Genomic DNA, 13995 nt, shown 5'->3' with positions numbered 1-13995 from the left:
ATTGGGCACTGACAACTCTTAATACTCCTATAAAGCCAGGGTAGAAACAACTTAGATGTAATTAAATACAGAAATGACAGGCTGACTTTCCTCATGTCTTTAAGAGCACCAATTGCATTCTCTGCGGTTATACTCCATCCCTACCTCACTGCCACTGGTACGGTCACTTTTACCCCCACCTGACTAAATCCAATCTCAATTTCACCAGCCCTCTCTTCATTAAATCTCACTCGTTCAAAGCCTCTGTCGGCCACTTCCTGTCCCGACTGAGGTCCAGTTTATCCATCGTCCCTGTCTTTGTGAGTCCAGTCAATCCTCAATTTTTAAAACGTCCATGGCCTCACCCCTCCCTATCTCTGCAGGCTTCTCCAGTCCAACACCTCAACTCCTCGCCAATTCTGGTGCATCCGCGACCTTCATCGCCTCGTCTTCAGCTTTCTCGGCCCCAAGCCTTGAATTCTCTTCCTGAATCTTTCCACCTCACTTTCCTCCTTTGAGACGCTCCCTATTTCCTAATTCTCCAACCAAACCTTTCGGTCCCCTCTCCTAATATTTGCTGACATGATTTGGTGTCAAATTTTGATTGTTAATTATACTTCTGTTTTCTCTCTGTTGATGCTCACCTCAACTGGGCCCCCAATTGCTAAGTTATTGGGATCAAAATCACATGCTCATCAGAAAGTTCTTCTTCCTTGTCCCATTGTAACTTGGGAAAATTCACCACCCAGTGTACCCAACCCGCTAGGATTAGCTTGGAGACTCCAGGGATAATGCTGCCGGCATTAAAAACAAATATCTTTTTGCATGTTCCTTGTTTAATAGTGGTCGTAGCGATCTAGGCTGACTGAGTGTCGAGAATGATCCAATTATATAACGAGGAAACTGCTGGTATTCAACGAGACACGGAAAGGATGGACTCCACTAGGGTCGACGAGCTGGGGGATCAATTTGGAGTAGGTTATGTGGTTGAGCATTTGCAATCCTCCAGTTCTCTGGCACCACCCCTCTACCTAAGGAGGATTGGAAGATTATGGTCAGTGTCTCTGAAAGGAGGATGGAGTATAAATAAAATAAATTCTTGCTACATTTGTACAGGTCATTGGTGAGGAAAGATTAGGCAGATTGAGTTGACAGGGTGGATGCTGAGAGGATCGTCCCCCTCATGGGGGAATGGGGGCACCATTTAAAAATAAGAGATATCCCATTTAAGACAGAAACGAGGGGGAATTTTTTACTTTCAGAAGGTCATTAGCCTTGGAAATTCTCTTACACTGGGAGCAGTGGACACTGCTGGGTCACTAGGCATAATTAAGACTGCATTCGACAGATTTGTGATCTATACAAGAGTCAAGGGTTACGGGGGTCGGTTAGTTCAGTTGGCTGGATGGCTGGTGTGTGATTCATTTCCCATACCGGCTGAGGTTATCCAGGCTAAATCACCACCAGGCAGCTCGCTCTCAAAAATGCCTGCAGTCCTCAGGGACTATGATGACTTCCACAGGGGTCAGACAGGAAAATGGATTTAAGGTCATGATCAGATCAGCCACGTAAGTGGTTCAGTCTCAACGGGCCGAATGGTCTACTGCTGATCTGACTTTTATGCACTTATCATACTTTCCACAATTACTTCTCTCAGCATTCCTCGATGCATCCCATCTGATCCTGGTGGTTTATCCATATTAAATATAGCCAACCTTTCCAATGCCTCTTCTTTGTCAATTTTTAGCCTTTTCAGTATCTCAGTCGCGTCCTCTTTCACTCTAACGTTGGTTACATCTTCTTCCTTTGTAAAGACAGGTGCAAAGTATTTGTTTAGTACCTTTGCCATGCCCTCTGTCTCCATTCATAGGTCCTATTTTTGGCCCCTAATCAACTCCACCCTCCTTTTACCACAGCTTACTATTTTGGAGGTTTTAATTAATTTGGCAGGAGGCTGGGAACCAAAGCAAAGGTGAATTAACTGAAGAGGAACGAGAGAGTAGGGCCAGTAAGTCTCAGAAGAAGGGCAGGCAGGGTGTGGTTGCTGATCAAAGAGTGTCTGGTGGACCGAAGTGCATTTGTTTCAATGCGAGACGTGTAACAGGTAAGGCAGATGAACTTAGAGCTTGGATTAGCACTTGGAACTATGATGTTGTTGCCATTACAGAGACTTGGTTAAGGGAAGGACTAGATTGGCAGCTTAACATTTCAGGAGGGATAGAGGGGGATGTAAAAGGGGTGGGAGAGTTGCACTACTGGTTAAGGAGAATATCCCAGCTGTACTGCAGGAGGACACCTCGGAGGGATCATACAGCGAGACATTATGGGTAGAGCTCAGGAATAGGAAGGGTGTAGTCTCAATATTAGGGGTTGACTATAGGCCTCCCAGCAGCCGGCGGGAGATAGAGGAACAGATATGGAGGCAGATTTTGGCAAGGTGTAAAAGTAACAGAGTTGTTGTGGTGGGTGATTTTAACTTTCCCTAGATTGATTGGGACTAACTTGGTGCTAGGGGCGTGGATGGGGCAGAGTTTGCAAGGAGAATCCAGGAGGGCTTCTTGAAATAGTGTGCAGATAGTCCAACTAGGGTAGGAGTCATACTGGACCTGGTATTGGGGAATGAGCCCAGCCAGGTGGTTGACGTTTCAGTAGAGGAGCAGTTCGGGAATAGTGACCACAATTCAGTAAGCTTTAAGGTGCTGATGGATAATGATGCGTAGTGCTCAGATGAAGGTGCTAAATTGGGGGAAGGCTAATTACTACAATATTTGCAGGAACTGAAGAATGTAGATTGGGTGCAGATGTTTGAGGGCAAATCAACATCTGGCATGTGGGAGGCTTTCAAGTGTAAGTTGATAGGAGTTCAGGACCTGCACATTCCTGTAATGATGATGGATAAATATGGTAAATTTCGGGAACCTTGAATAACAAGAGATATTGTGAGCCTAGTCAAAAAGAAACAGGAAGCATTTGTCAAGGCTAGGAGGCTGGGAATACATGAAGCAAGAGTGGAATACAAGGAAAGTAGAAATAAACCTAAGCAAGGAGCCAGGAGGGCTAAAGGGGATCACGAAAAGTCATTGGCCAGCAGAATTAAGGAAAATCCCAAAGCCTTTTTATACATATATAACGAGCAAGAGGGTAGCCAGGGAGAGGGTTGACCCACTCAAGGACAGGGGAGGGAAGCAATGCGTGGAACCAGAGGAAATGAGCGAGGTATTAAATGTGTATTTTACGTCTGTATTCACCAAAGAGAAGGATTTAATGGATGATGAGTCTGGGGAAGGGTGCGTAGATAATTTGGGTCATGTTGAGATCAAAAGCAGGAGGTACTGGGGGTCTTGAAAAACATTAAGATAGACGAGTCCCCAGGGCCTGATGGGATATACCCCAGAATACTGAGAGAGACAAGGGAGGGAAACTATTGGGCCCTTGAGAGAAATCTTTGTATCCTCACTGGCTACATGGTGCCAGAGGATTGAAGAATAGCCAATGTTGTTCCTTTGTTTAAGAAGGGTAGCAAGGGCAATCCAGGAAATTACAGGTTGGTGAACATCGGTGGTAGGGAAATTATTGGAGAGGATTCTTCGGAGACAGGATTAACTCCCACTTGGAAATAAGTGGGCGTATTAGCGAGAGGCAACATGATTTTGTGAAGGGGTGGTCGTGTCTCACTAACTTAATCGGGTTTTTCGGCGAAGTGACAAAGATAATTGATGAGGACAGGGCGGTGGATGTTGTCTATATGGACTTAAGTAAGGCCTTTGACAAGGTCCCTCATGGCCGACTGGTACAGAAGATGAGGTCTAATCGGATCAGAGGTGAGCTGGCAAGATGAACACAGGACTGGCTCAGTCATAGAAGACAGAGGGTAGCAGTGGAAGGGTGTGTTTCTATTTGGAGGGTTGTGTTCCTCAGGGATCAGTGCTGGGACCTTTGCTGTTTTTAGAACATATAAATGATTTGGAGGAAATGTAACTGGTTTGATTAGTAAGTTTGCGGACATTGGTGGAATTGCGGATAGCGATGAGGACTGTCAGAGGATACAGCAGGGTATAGATCGGTTGGAGACTTGGTGGAGAGATGGCAGATGGAGTTTAATCCGGACAAATGTGAGGTAATGCATTTTGGGAGGTCTAATACAGGTGGGAAATATACAATAAATGGCTGAGGGATCTGGGTGTACAGGTCCACAGGTCACCGAAAGTGGCAACGCAGGTGGAGAAGGTGGTCAAGAAGGCATGCGGCATGCTTGCCTTCATTGGTCGGGGCATTGCGTTTAAAAATTGGCAAGTCATATTGCAGCTGTATAGAACCTTTATAGGCCACACTTGGAGTATAGTGTTCAATTCTGGCCTCCACACTACCAGAAGGATGTGGAGACTTTGGAGAGGGTACAGAAAAGATTTACCGGGATGTTGCCTGGTATGGAGGGCATTAGCTGTGCCAAGAGGTTGGGGAAACTTGGTTTGTTCTCACTGGAACGACGGAGGTTGAGGGGCGGCCTGATAGACATCTACAAGATTATGAGGGGTATGGACAGAGTGGATAGTCAGAAGCTTTTTCCCAGGGTGGAAGAGTCAATTACTAGGGGGCATAGGTTTAAGGTGCGAGGGGCAAGGTTTAAAACAGATGTACAAGGCAAGTATTTTTACACAGAGGGTAGTGGGAGCCTGGGACTGTCTGCCGGGGGAGGTAGTGCAACCAGATACGATAGTGACTTTTAAGGGGCATCTGGAAAAATACATGAGTACGATGGGAATAGAGGGATATGGTCCCCGGAAGGGTAGGGGTTTTTAGTTCAGATGGGCAGCATGGTCGGTGCAGGCTTGGAGGGCCGAAGGGCCTGCTCATGTGCTGTAGTTTTTTTTTTTCTTCGCTTATACGTCAAGGGATTACTTTCTGGATTTCCTTTAACATTAGCTGCCAATCTCTTCTCGTACTCTCTCTGTGCTTCTCTTATTTCGTTTTTCTGAAATTTCTATATTCAGCCTGGTTCTCACTGGTATTATCAACCTGAATTCTGTGTCCCTTAATTCTGTATCTTCTTATTATCTCTTTCGTCATCCAAAGAGTTCAGGCTTTAGTTGCCCCACCTTTCTGGGAGTGGACCTAGACTGGACCCAAACCACCTCCTCGTTAAAGATAGTCCATTGTTCTGCTGTTGTTGTTGAAAGTGGAGCAAATTTCCCTGGACCAAAATTCCTCCCTCAGCCAGCCCCGCCATGGCCCGCCCCTCCCGATCATTGAACATTCAACCTGTTTCGAATTATAGAAGAGTAGCACAGTACGAGGCCATTCAGCTCATCGAGTCGGCACTAGCTCTTTTGAAGAGCAATCCAGTTAACCCCCGCTTGCTGCTTCACTCCCAATAACTTCGCATTTTTTCTGCTTGACGTGCTTATCCTCTTTGAAAGCTGCTCTATCCACCACCCGATCAGGTATTGCATTCCTACCTCTTATAGAAAGGTTCTTCCTCGTGTAGCCTCTGGCTGTTTTATGATGGTTGTGAGATGTTATGGCATCGAACAGTCACTTCCCAGCCAAGGTCACTGAGCGTGTGAAATGCTTGGGGGGGATGTTTCACTGGGGTCCAACATCCTCGATAAATTAAATTCTTAACTGGCATTATCTGCCTCTTTAAACAGTTGGCTTCGCTCTCCCCTGGAGCAGCTGCAATAATGAATGTACTGACTGTTCTTGAAGCAAATAGACAATTTGTGTTTTAATATCGTGACGAACCTTTGCGTCTTTCACTCTCATCCGTGGCAAAATGGCTGACAAGAAATTGTTTTAGACTGGCCAACTGTTAATTAGCGGAGGTCAAAGGGGCCTGGCTTGTCACTGGCAGAACTAGTATTTCTGCTCTTCAATCCTGACAGCACAGAGCAACTGCCTGTGCAGGCAAAATGTACATCAGCTAATGTGGGTCCCTTAGGATGTAGCTGGGCAGATGGATTAACGTGTGCAATAGGTGAATTCAAAGACAAGGGAAAGTTTGCTTCACCCTCAGTAAAGTGCACAGACAATCTGGGCCTCGTTATTGGGGGAAGAGGAGGTGAGGAGGGCAACACACTTTTGGTATTCTTTTCTTTTCATAAATTCTGAAGATGAATTTGATGATTGTTTTCTGAGAGGGGGTTGTAGTGAGGGACCGCAGGAACGTCAAACTATCGATTAGTGCCCACTCCTGGATCTCTTTATCTTCACATCGGAAGTCAAGCGGGTTTTTTCTCCCCCCCCCCCCCCCGCCCCCATTTGTTAAAACCTTTGGTTTACAACGTGCCAGAACTTTGTTTGACATATTCACCAGTCGTGTAAGAATTATTTTGAATGAAAGGTATTACTTGTCAATTAGAACTTTGACATTTGTGTCACTGGATTGCCAATAACAAGGGCCAGCGATTGCTTACTCGCAAATAAATGCATTTAATGTGCAAACTCCTTCACCCTCATCGCCCTGAGCATTCCTTGCACGGCTCCACTGCATACCCCCCACCCGAAAGATCAATCATAGGATCAGTGTCCTCATAAGACCACAAGACAGAGGAGCAGAATTAGGCCATTCGGCCCATCGAGTCTGCTCCGCCATATAATTATGGCTGATGTGTTTCTCATCCCCATTCTCCTGCATTCTCCCCATGACCCTTGATCAACTTGCGAATCAAGAACCTATCTCTGTCTTAAAGACACTCAGTGACTCGGCCTCCACAGCCTTCTGCGGCAATGAGTTCCACAGATTCACCACCCTCTGGCTGAAGAAATTCCTCCTCATCTCCGTTTTAAAGGATCGTCCCTTCAGTCTGAGGCTGTGGCTCCCATGCCTCCACCTCTTAGTCACTCTGTGTATACTATCTCACATCCCACCATAGCCTTGGGGAGAAGCCCCCATTCTTCCTTCTCCGGTCATAAAACAGGATGCCGCCCAGAACCACCTAACCTCCAGCAGTAGATGTTGAAGTACGAGACCCCGCTAAATCTCACATCTTACCATGGGCCCTTCATCCACTCTCCTTCAATTTGAGTGTGACGCCTACTCAGGGTGGTGGGTTTCTGTGACCGAACCTGCCGATTCCCGACCCGCGGATCAATGGGCACGTTGAGGGGGCAGGGTGCCCCATGAGGTTGTGGGATCTGGAATGCCTGACTTTATTCCTTTTCTTTCCTTCGCAGCCACCCCCACCCCACCTTATCATTTAGGCAGTTGGAATCTGAGCGTGATGAAGCTTGATGGGCAGGTTGTCACCATTTTGAACAATTGGTAGTCGCGCTCCTCCCAGTTATTAATTTCAGTGCTGCCTCGCGCTTCAAGGAGAGTTTCAGAATGTTTTTGAAGTGTTTTCTTTGTCCTCCCCTGGAATGCAGACAGTTTGTGAGTTAAAACAGGAGATGTTTCTGAGCCATTCAGACACAGTGTCCAGTCCATTGCAATTGATTGTGCAGGAGTTTTGCCTGAGTGTCTGTGGAGTTCTTTTCACAAAGTGCGTTAGTGTTTGTCCAAGAGAAAGTCTGCCATGGCTTCACCACTCTCACCCATCTCTCTATCTCACTTCCAGCATTCTAAATCCAAGTAGTCCTCCAACCCTGGATCTTGCTCCTTGTGTAATACCACTTTTCCCACCTTTGAGAACTATCTTTCCAACTACATCTGGCATTTCATCTCTCCCTCAGATTTCAAAAGCCTTGCAAGCTCTTCAAGAAGAGCAGAGGTTTCCATAGCTAATATTTATACCTCGAGCCAAGATCACGTGGAAGAAAAAGCACAGTTTTCTCTTTATTCTTTCATGAGATGTGGGTGTCGCTGCCTGGGCCAGCTTTGGTCGCCCATTCCTAGTTACCCTTTGACTGGATGGCTTGCTATACCATGTAGGAGGGAAGTTAAGAGTCATGTGTAGGCCAGACCAGGTAAGGATAGCTGACTTCCACCTTTAAAGGTCACTGGCGGGTGAAAGCAGAACTAGAGGGCATAGCCTCAAAATAAGAGGAAGTAGATTTAGGACAGAGTTGAGGAGGAACTTCTTCATCCAAAGGGTTGTGAATCTATGGAATTCCTTGCCCAGTGAAACAGTAGAGGCTCCTTCATTAAATGTTTTTAAGATAAAGATGGATAGTTTTTTGAAGAATAAAGGGATTAATGGTTATGGTGTTCGGGCCAGAAAGCGGAGCTGAGTCCACAAAAGATCAGCCATGATCTCATTGAATGGTGGAGCAGGCTCGAGGGGCCAGATGGCCTACTCCTGCTCCTAGTTCTTATGTTCTTATATTCTTATAGTGGTTAGCACAATTGCTTCACAGCTCCAGGGTCCCAGGTTCGATTCCCGGCTTGGGTCGCTGTCTGTGCGGAGTCTGCACATTCTCCCTGTGTGTGCGTGGGCTTCCTCCGGGTGCTCCGGTTTCCTCCCATAGTCCAAAGATGTGCAGGTTAGGTGGATTGACCATGATAAATTGCCCTTAGTGTCCAAAATTGCCCTTAGTGTTGGGTGGGGTTATTGGGTTTTGGGAATAGGGTGGCGATGTGGGCCTGGATAGGGTGCTCTTTCCAAGAGCCGGTGCAGACTCGATTGGTCGAATAGCCTCCTTCTGTTCTGTAAATTCTATGATTCTGTAACTAACCCCAGGGTCAGTTTCTGGCAGAAATCCCTTCACGATATGTTCCAGGTGACAGTTCCTCATGGTGTATCCAGAGGTGAAATGATCTAATGCAGGCTATTCCCAAATGTCCTGCTTATTCCTGAATTGCATCCCGACAATCGTACTCGCCAGACCAGCCCAAGTTCAGAACTCAAGCTTTTATTCCACTGCAGTCATGGTTGGCACCTGGTTTTTGAAAAGCTTTGTCTCCCCCCCGCAACCCCCACCGGCCCCCCACCCCCCAAGCATCCAGTCCCTGCTTTCAAAGACTGACATGTAGCATCACAGAACCATACAAAACACGTGGCTACAGGGATGGTGCAGGCGGGAGGGTTTCAGATTTTTGGATACCTGGGGCTCTTTCTGGGGAAGGTGGGACCTCTACAGACAGGATGGTCTACATCTGAACCTGAGGGGCACAAATATCCTGGGGGGGAGATTTGTTAGTGCTCTTTGGGGGGGTTTAAACTAATGCAGCAGGGGCATGGGAACCTGGATTGTAGTTTTAGGGTAAGGGAGAATGAGAGTATAGAGGTCAGGAGCACAGATTTGACGTCGCAGGAGGGGGCCAGCGTTCAGGTAGGTGGTTTGAAGTGTGTCTACTTCAATGCCAGGAGTATACGAAACAAGGTAGGGGAACTGGCAGCGTGGGTTGGTACCTGGGACTTCGATGTTGTGGCCATTTCGGAGACATGGATAGAGCAGGGACAGGAATGGATGTTGCAGGTTCCGGGGTTTAGGTGTTTTAGTAAGCTCAGAGAAGGAGGCAAAAGAGGGGGAGGTGTGGCGCTGCTAGTCAAGAGCAGTATTACGGTGGCGGAGAGGATGCTAGATGGGGACTCTTCTTCCGAGGTAGTATTGGCTGAAGTTAGAAACAGGAAAGGAGAGGTCACCCTGTTGGGAGTTTTTTATAGGCCTCCTAATAGTTCTAGGGATGTAGAGGAAAGGATGGCGAAGATGATTCTGGATATGAGCGAAAGTAACAGGGTAGTTATTATGGGAGACTTTAACTTTCCAAATATTGACTGGAAAAGATATAGTTCGAGTACAATAGATGGGTCGTTTTTTGTACAGTGTGTGCAGGAGGGTTTCCTGAAACAATATGTTGACAGGCCAACAAGAGGCGAGGCCACGTTGGATTTGGTTTTGGGTAATGAACCAGGCCAGGTGTTGGATTTGGAGGTAGGAGAGCACTTTGGGGACAGTGACCACAATTCGGTGACGTTTACGTTAATGATGGAAAGGGATAAGTATACACCGCAGGGCAAGAGTTATAGCTGGGGGAAGGGCAATTATGATGCCATTAGACGTGACTTGGGGGGGATAAGGTGGAGAAGTAGGCTGCAAGTGTTGGGCACACTGGATAAGTGGGGCTTGTTCAAGGATCAGCTACTGCGTGTTCTTGATAAGTATGTACCGGTCAGACAGGGAGGAAGGCGTCGAGCGAGGGAACTGTGGTTTACCAGGGAAGTGGAGTCTCTTGTTAAGAGGAAGAAGGAGGCCTATGTGAAGATGAAGTGTGAAGTTTCGGTTGGGGCGATGGATAGTTACAAGGTAGCGAGGAAGGATCTAAAGAGAGAGCTAAGACGAGCAAGGAGGGGACATGAGAAGTATTTGGCAGGAAGGATCAAGGAAAACCCAAAAGCTTTCTATAGGTATGTCAGGAATAAGCGAATGACTAGGGAAAGAGTAGGACCAGTCAAGGACAGGGATGGGAAATTGTGTGTGGAGTCTGAAGAGATAGGCGAGATACTAAATGAATATTTTTCGTCAGTATTCACTCAGGAAAAAGATAATGTTGTGGAGGAGAATGCTGAGCCCCAGGCTAATAGAATAGATGGCATTGAGGTACGTAGGGAAGAGGTGTTGGCAATTCTGGACAGGCTGAAAATAGATAAGTCCCCGGGACCTGATGGGATTTATCCTAGGATTCTATGGGAGGCCAGGGAAGAGATTGCTGGACCTTTGGCTTTGATTTTTATGTCATCATTGGCTACAGGAATAGTGCCAGAGGACTGGAGGACAGCAAATGTGGTCCCTTTGTTCAAAAAGGGGAGCAGAGACAACCCCGGCAACTATAGACCGGTGAGCCTCACGTCTGTAGTGGGTAAAGTCTTGGAGGGGATTATAAGGGACAAGATTTATAATCATCTAGATAGGAATGATATGATCAGGGATAGTCAGCATGGCTTTGTGAAGGGTAGGTCATGCCTCACAAACCTTATTGAGTTCTTTGAGAAGGTGACTGAACAGGTAGACGAGGGTAGAGCAGTTGATGTGGTGTATATGGATTTCAGCAAAGCGTTTGATAAGGTTCCCCACGGTAGGCTATTGCAAAAAATACGGAGGCTGGGGATTAAGGGTGATTTAGAGATGTGGATCAGAAATTGGCTAGCTGAAAGAAGACAGAGGGTGGTGGTTGATGGGAAATGTTCAGAATGGAGTACAGTCACAAGTGGAGTACCACAAGGATCTGTTCTGGGGCCGTTGCTGTTTGTCATTTTTATCAATGACCCAGAGGAAGGCACAGAAGGGTGGGTGAGTAAATTTGCAGATGATACTAAAGTCGGTGGTGTTGTCGATAGTGTGGAAGGATGTAGCAGGTTACAGAGGGATATAGATAAGCTGCAGAGCTGGGCTGAGAGGTGGCAAATGGAGTTTAATGTAGAGAAGTGTGAGGTGATTCACTTTGGAAGGAATAACAGGAATGCGGAATATTTGGCTAATGGTAAAGTTCTTGAAAGTGTGGCTGAGCAGAGGGATCTAGGTGTCCATGTACATAGATCCCTGAAAGTTGCCACCCAGGTTGATAGGGTTGTGAAGAAGGCCTATGGAGTGTTGGCCTTTATTGGTAGAGGGATTGAGTTCCGGAGTCGGGAGGTCATGTTGCAGCTGTACAGAACTCTGGTCCGGCCGCATTTGGAGTATTGCGTACAGTTCTGGTCACCGCATTATAGGAAGGACGTGGAGGCTTTGGAGCGGGTGCAGAGGAGATTTACCAGGATGTTGCCTGGTATGGAGGGAAAATCTTATGAGGAAAGGCTGACGGACTTGAGGTTGTTTTCGTTGGAGAGAAGAAGGTTAAGAGGAGACTTAATAGAGGCATACAAAATGATCAGGGGGTTGGATAGGGTGGACAGTGAGAGCCTTCTCCCGCGGATGGATATGGCTGGCACGAGGGGACATAACTTTAAACTGAGGGGTAATAGATATAGGACAGAGGTCAGAGGTAGGTTCTTTACGCAAAGAGTAGTGAGGCCGTGGAATGCCCTACCTGCTACAGTAGTGAACTCGCCAACATTGAGGGCATTTAAAAGTTTATTGGATAAACATATGGATGATAATGGCATAGTGTAGGTTAGATGGCTTTTGTTTCGGTGCAACATCGTGGGCCGAAGGGCCTGTACTGCGCTGTATTGTTCTATGTTCTAAAACAGAAGGAGGCCATTCGGCCCATCAGGCCTGTGCTAGTTCTTTGAAAGAACAATCCAATGAATCCCACTCCTCTGCTCTTTTCCCCACTAGCCCAGCAACTTGTTGCTTTTCAATTACCCATCCAATTCCTTTCTGAACGTTTTCATGGAAACTCCTTCCACCAGCTTTTTGGGCAGCACGTTCCAGACCAAAGCAATTGGCTGCATTTCCAAAAAAAGCTCTCGTCACGCAATATTTTCCCACAGGTTGTGCTTCAGACCAAAAGCACAATCTGTGCACAGTGAAAATGTGAAGGCTGTTACTGTCCATCATATAGAAATATATAGAACGCATAGCCACTCATCCCAGAGGGCTGACCTCTGAATCCTTGGTTCATCTCTCCAGGTATCTCCCCCTCCCCGTGGCACCCACCCATCTTCCGGCCGTGGACGTGTCCCCGGAACTGTGTTCCATCCCCTGGGTGTTCGGATGTTGGCTGCTGCGTGTGTAGTATAATCATTATTATTGTCACCAGTAGGCTTACATTAACACTACAATGAAGTTACTGTGAAAAGACCCTAGTCGCCACATTCCGGCGCCTGTTCGGGTACATGGAGGGAGAATTCAGAATGTCCACATTACCTAACAGCACGTCTTTCGGGACTTGTGGGAGGAAACCGGAGCACCCGGAGGAAACCCACGCAGACACGGGGAGAACGTGCAGACTCCGCACAGTGACCCAAGCAGGGAATCAAACCTGGGACCCTGGCGCTGTGAAGCCACAGTGCTAACCATTGTGTGACCGTGCCACCCCCACTGTGCCGCCCACAGTGTTCAAGCACAGTGCCCAGGCATAAATGTGTGATTGGGATGCTTGGCAATGACTCCCACATGCTACATGGCTCGCCCACCCACGGAAATCCTCTTGGGTTGTGTGAAGTGCTCATTAAACCACACTCGCCAATTCCCTATTGGCGATTGCCTTCAGCTGCACGATCAAAGACCTCGGCTGTCGGTGGGGGTTATGGGTGGTCAGTGTGGCAGGTGGACAGGGACGAGGGTTGCCCCTGGAGTGGGTAAACACAATCCAGCGGTTGGCATGGTGGTGCTGCGAGTAGTTGCCACCACCCCCCCCCCAGCATATCACCCCACCCTCCAAGGGCAGCCCACCCCTGCAGAGGGTCCCCCACCTCCTACCTCCCACCGAGCACTGGGGTGGAAATCCCAGCGCCCCTGGTCTCTTTGCCTGTGAGCAAAGGTGGCTACTCACCTCCTTGAGTCCCTACAGCCATGTTCACAGTTTTCAAAAGGAATACTAATCTGCGCCAGCGTGACCACTTGCTGGGGAGGCCGAAGAATGATGGGAGGCTGTTGGATATGGGGTGGCTTTCGTTAATTGTATGGAAATGGGGCTTAAGTGGTGATAAATGGTTTCTCGCCACGCTATGGCAAGATCCTGATTTCACCTACGAGAGCGGGACGGCTGCATCGCTAACCGTTTGGCGCCTGGCCCGGTATTCGTTTTGACCTCTCCCGCTGTTCACAAGCCTCGTTTCGTTTGAGCGAAGGTGTAATGAGGCCGGAGAATCGCGCCCGAAGTATTATTTTGGTCGCGTTTGGCGAAATGTTTGTCACCGGATTTGAGGTGAGATCTACACCAGTGTTTACCTCTCGGGGCGCGATCCGCTGGCCTCATTCTGCCAGAACCGTGGTGCAACGTGGGCTTTAGATTCCGGGAGAGGCCTGACCTGGGATTCCCGATGGCCGTTACGCCTCGCGAGATCTAAGCAGATCTCACGAGATGTCATGATCTGGGTCCCGCCCAGTCTCGCACGGCTAATTGAGTATAAGAACCCATTTAGCCTGGCTCGCGCCGGATCTAACGGCCTCCCAGCATCTACTGACCTTGTTGAGACCGCAGGCGACTGCCGTTCAGTACTGGTCTCCACAAACAGGGACACGGTGGAACGG

Source organism: Scyliorhinus torazame, unplaced genomic scaffold (assembly GCF_047496885.1).
Source record: "Scyliorhinus torazame isolate Kashiwa2021f unplaced genomic scaffold, sScyTor2.1 scaffold_688, whole genome shotgun sequence".
Classification (NCBI taxonomy): domain Eukaryota; kingdom Metazoa; phylum Chordata; class Chondrichthyes; order Carcharhiniformes; family Scyliorhinidae; genus Scyliorhinus; species Scyliorhinus torazame.
This window is presented reverse-complemented; position numbering follows the sequence as displayed.